Below are 5,928 nucleotides of genomic sequence, written 5' to 3' on the forward strand. Positions count from 1 at the left end.
GGACCTTCGGAAGAGCAGTCGGGTGCTCTTACCCACTGAGCCACCTCACCAGCCCAATTGTTCACTTTCTTGTCAGATAGATAGATAGATAGATAGATGAAAAATTTAAATTCAAACCGCAATAAATGCTTGAAAACAAGTGGGACATCCTTAGCCATCAGGGAAACACAAATTAAAACTACCTTGCAATTCTATCTCACTTCAGTCAGAATGGCTATTACCAATAAAACAAACAATAACAAATACTGGAAATGGTGTGAGCAAAGAGAACCCTTATTTACCACTATTGATACGTAAACTTGAACAACAGCTGTAGAAATCACCATTGTGGTTTTTCAATAAACTGACAATAGAAATACCATATGAGAACATACCCAAAGGATTCTAAGTCAGCATTCTACAGAAATATTTGTACAGCCATGTTGATAGCTGCATCATTCACAATAGCCAGGGCTGGAGAGATGGCTCATAGTTCAAGAGGACTTGCTGGTACTTTTCTGCCTGCTATAACTCCAGTGCCAAAAGACTCCACAACCTCTTCTGACCTTCATGGGCCCTGCATACTCTTGGTGCACAGGCATACATGCAGACAAAGCACCCATACACATGAAATTCAATAATTTTTAAAATGAAAATGAGGGACATCGACACAACTGAATATTGGACATCCATAAAGGAAAATGAAATCAGGAAAAGGGATGTAACTGGAAATCATTCCATTAAGTGGAATAAGCCAGACTTAGACAAATACAGCACAGCGTGTCTTCTCTCATGGACAAACACTCGGTTTCAAATTATATAGCACGTGTTCTCTCTCATCTGCAGTTTGTTCCTAGCTCCAAAGCTTCACATGTGAATATACAACATAAAATAACAATGGAAATCAGGAGATTTCAAAGGGAGCAAGGGTCGGTTGGGGGAGTCATAGGGAGCAATAGCAAGGTACTGGTGGTCTGAAGTTGAAAACAAAGATCGGGGAGACCAATTCGTAAAAGAAAGAAAGACAAAAGACAAATAAGAACAAAGCCTCAAGGAATCATTTTTGTCTTACATTTACCTAAATTTATAATTATAGACAGTGTGCATGCGCACGTGCACCCCCACCCCCACCCCACCCACACTAGAGCTGATGTTCTCTACAAGAACCATAGACAAGCTTTCTCTTCTTCCCTCCCTCCCTCTCCCCCCCCCTCTCTCTCACACACACACACACACACACACACAAGTCAACAACTGTTCTGGTCTTTGCACTGCCAGATGCCTCGCAGCCACAAACAGGACCAGCAGTGGGATGATAAGCAATACCAAAAAAGCTCTTTTGGGCACAGCCCTAAGGACCAATCCTTCTCATGCAAAGAGAATTGTGCTGGAAAAGGTAAGGGTAAGGGTTGAAGCCAGACAGGCAAATTCTGCTATCAGGAAGTGTGTCAGGGTGCAGCTCATCGAGAACACCATAAATCACAGCTTTTGTGCTCAGTGATGGCTGTTTGAACTTCAATGAGGAAAATGATGAAGTTCTGGTTGCTGGAATTGGTCTAAAGGTCATATTGTAGGTCATATCCCTGGAGTCTGCTTTAAGGCTGTTAAAGTAGCCAATGTGACTCTTTTAGTCATGTACAAAGGCAAGAAGAAAAAGACTATGATCATACATTTTGACTATGGAAATGCAGTAATACATTTGTATATTTAAAAACATAGACTAACAAAAACCCCAATATCAGACATGAGAAACCTCCTTTCAAAAGGTGTGTCAAGGTAGTCCATGTGACTCCCCAAACAATATAGACTACTGTTGCCCTTCCTTGCCTCTCGGAGGTTGAAGGTAAGCACCATTGCAGAAGAACTCATGATCTCAGAACACAGGACTTGGATGGTTCATGCTGGATCTAACCTGAAAGCCTCGTTCCTGCCGTACAGTTTCCATGGTACCAGAAAATACTGTTCAAGCTGCCAAGGGAGGGAAACAATTAAGCAGTCCTACCCAGCTGCAAAGCCTATGAGCCACAACAATGACCAGCATGGCAAAATATATATGTAAAAGAGCAGTAAGTGGTAACCAATAGCTGTCTAATTGGACGTAAGGCCCATTCAACAGGAGGGGAATCATGTCTGGTACTCAAAACTTAACCAACTTCCTGGGGCTAGTGAGGTCGTAAACCTAAGAAAAGAATCCACTACCACCACTTTGCTAGGCCAGAATAATTTCTTCCTACATTCTAAATCTTATCCTTATTACTTTAAATAAGTGCAGCTACCACTCCTCATCTACAGTAAATAGAGATCATCACAGAAAACCACAACTGGAAACAATGCAGAGATTAATGATCCTGGGAAACCTAGCCCCAATGGATACATGTATTTTACAGCTCCTGCATCTATGGCTCAGGGAAGACTGTGGAAGAAGAGCTGGAAAGATGGTTAAAACAAGAATCTTGGGAAGTCTGCTGTGAAAATCTATCCTAGAAATGTCTGCATAAACAAGACTGGAACAATGGCAACATCAATAGTGATCGTGTTAACACAGAATGCAAGAATAACATGCATGGGGTTCATGGGGTTCCGCTCCTGGATGAAGGACTACAGACAGCTAACAATGGCTGAGAAAAGGAAGAATTAGCCTTTCCCAGGGATGGGATTCTGAACTGGTTATCCAGTACAAAGTGGCCAACCCTGAAGCCCTATTTCACAAACAACAAAATGGATTCAGCATGATGTATTTATATATTTGTACAGACATATGCTTATATGTATGTACTATGTATGTAACAATAAAAATTAATGAAAAGAGGCTATCAATTTGAAGGAGAGGCATGGGAGAGGTTGGAGAAGGGGAAGGGAAAGGGATAAGTGATGTAATCTATTTTAATTAAAAGTGTATTAACTTTAATCCCAGCACTCGGGAGGCAGAGGCAGGTGAATTTCTGAGTTCGAGGCCAGCCTGGTCTACAAAGTGAGTTCCAGGACAGCCTGGGCTATACAGAGAAACCCTGTCTCAAAAAAGCCAAAAAAAATGTGTATTAAAATACGGATTTTTTTAGAGGGTCTTTTTCTGTGTCTGTTGCATGTGTGTGTTTTCTCATACCAATAAAATGCCTTTCTGTCTTGGTAGGTGAGTTTTCTCTGCTGCTATCTGTTGTTCTTCAGGGGAGTTTTTCTGTCTTTAAATATTTTAACTGGAAGAGAAAACAAACTCAAACAAGACCCCTAGACCTCATAATTTCTAGACTTTATCATTTGGGGGAGGAGTTCATCTCTGAATTTCTTCTGAAGATGGTGTCATTTTGGGGACCTCATCTTAGATTGTTTTTTAGGACCACCAACTCATCAAGATGGGGGCAAAATCCTCCAAGATTCCTTCAGTGCTGCCACTGACTTGTCTCCTGGACAATTGGAGCAAGTTAGACCCTCAGTCAAAGAAACTGGCTAATGAAAGGCTCCTTGAACTCTTGAACCAGACAAATGGCCTCCTACATGGTGGACATCTTACAGTAGAAAATGGTGCTACCTCACTTGGATGACAAGCTCCGAAGATACACACCATCACCAAATAACTGTCTTAGGCTCTGTGCTACCATCATCTGTTAAGTTTTATTTTGGCCCCTTAGGTAGGCCCTTCTAATGTAAGGCTCCATGATTCACTGAAGAATGATAACCCAGACTCAAATAGTTACACAAAAGCTAAGAGCATGTTATTCTGCAGAAGTCCAGCATGCAAGGGTCTACCATTTACCAAGATGGAGACACCCAGGTGAGCTCTCAAACCCAATTTAAAGCAGATTAGGGGAATTCCAGGGAATGGTAGGTGACCTTTATCTTGATTGGTTGGCTCAATCTCTAGGGGTATGGGGGGGGGTCTTTGAGATTGGCTAGGGCCTGGGGGGGTGGACATTCCAGGACCAATGCTGGGGGGGAGGAGGAGGGCAGGAAACTGTTGCTAGGGAAACCTGGAAACTGTTGCTGACTCACTCACTGCTCTTGCCTCAGGCCAGGAGGTGGGGCAGCTTCTGATGGCAGGGAAACTTCTGATTGGCTGCCCACAGTCTATGTTTTTTTCCAGTAACTAACTTGCCTTGGCTTGTCCAGTTCTGGGAAACAGAAATTTAGGCCTAGTCTCATGAACTGCCAGTTTGAAGCCTGTCATGGAGTCAGCTTATCTCAGTCCTCAAACTACGAAACTATGAGATACTCTGACTGCTGATCCCCATCGTCAACCCTTTGGTCATCTTCCCAAACCCCCTAAGAGCAGTTAGGGTGACCTCTAAGAGTAGGGAATGAGAGACATGGAATTAGACAGGCTTCCTAGTAAGCAGACAGAAAAGAAGAGGGGCCATGGCTAGTTAAGAAAACTGTCAGACTTACAAGATGTCCAATTTGTTCCTCATCCTCCTAAAGTGAGACAGACTCCCTGATAAACAGGGAGGGAGGGGAGCAATGGCTAGATAATAAAGGAGGCAAATCTCCAAGATGGCCAGCTTCTTCCTCAACCTCCTAATTTAAGACAAAGGGCCTTGTTGACTTTTGTCTCCCACCATCTTTCCCACTGCTAATGGATTGGCTCAACAAGTTCAAGGATGGATCAGGACATATCATACAACAGTTCTAGACCAAGCAACCAACCTAGTTTCAAACTGACCAACCCTAACTCAGGGGAGGAGGAATCTTCAGAGGCCTTAAAACCCCCAGACCTCAAGAAAAACCTGGATGTTTTTCAGCCTCCCAATCCCTTCTGCTTCACAGAAGGTCTTTCTCTCTGTGTGTCTGCTGCATGTGTGTGTTTCCTCTCCCCCCATAAATGCCTTTCTTTTTTTTACTTTTTTAACTGGATATTTTATTTACTTACATTTCAAATGTTATCCCCTTTCCCATTTTCCCCTCTGCAAACCCCCTATCCTATCTCCTCTCATCCTGCTTCTATGAGGGTGCTCCCACACCCACACACCTACTCCCACCTCACCACCCTAGCATTTCTCTACACTGGGTGTCTTAGTCAGGGTTTCTATTTCTGGACAAAACATCATGACCAAGAAGCAAGTTGGGGAGGAAAGGGTTTATTCGGCTTACATTTTCATACTGCTGTTAATCACCAAAGGATGCAGGACTGGAACTCAAGCAGGTCAGAAAGCAGGAGCTGATGCAGAGGCCATGGAGGGATGTTCTTTACTGGCTTGCCTCCCCTGGCTTGCTCAGTCCACTCTCTTATAGAACCCAAGACTACCAGCCCAGAGATGGCACCACCCACAAGGGAACCTCCCCCCTTGATCACTAATTGAGAAAATGCCTTACAGCTGGATCAAATGGAGGCACTTTCCCAACTGAAGCTCCTTTCTCTGTGATAACTCCAGCTGTGTCAAGTTGACACAAAGCTAGCCAGTACACTGGGGTATCAAGCCTTCACAGGACCAAGGGGATCCCCTCCCATTGATGCCAGATAAGTTTCCTTCAGCTACTTCAGTCCTTCCCCTAACTCCTCCATTGAGATCCCTGTGCTCAGTCCAATGGTTGGCAGCAAGAATCCCAATCTGTATTGATAGAGCTCTGGCTGATCCTCTCAGGAGACATCAGGCTCCTGTCAGCAAGCACTTCTTGGCATCAACAATAGTGTCTGGGTTTGGTGTCTGTATATAGGATGGATCTCAGGCAAGGCAGTCTCTGAATGGCTTTTTCTTTAGTCTCTGCTCCACATTTTGTCCCTTCATTTCCTTTAGACAGGAGCAATTTTGGAGATGGGTGGATGGCCCCATCCCTTAACCAGGGGAGGGGGCCCATGCCTAACCTCTGGATATGGTCTCTACAGGTTCTCCATCCCCTTTGTTGGATATTTCAACTATTATCATCCCTGTGGGGTCCTGGGAGGCTCTTGCTTTCCTGGCATCTAGGACTTTCTGGTTGCTACCCCCGTTAACCATCCCCCATTGCTACAGGCCTCTG

General features: G+C 44.0%; 1 pseudogene; it reads left to right on the forward strand.

Annotated features, from left to right (window-relative positions):
- The first annotated feature begins 1,222 nt into the window (after positions 1-1,222).
- LOC110314536 lies at positions 1,223-1,690 on the forward strand (annotated as a pseudogene).
- Positions 1,691-5,928: the final 4,238 nt, after the last annotated feature.

This window comes from Mus pahari, chromosome X, assembly GCF_900095145.1.
Source record: "Mus pahari chromosome X, PAHARI_EIJ_v1.1, whole genome shotgun sequence".
NCBI classification, from domain to species: domain Eukaryota; kingdom Metazoa; phylum Chordata; class Mammalia; order Rodentia; family Muridae; genus Mus; species Mus pahari.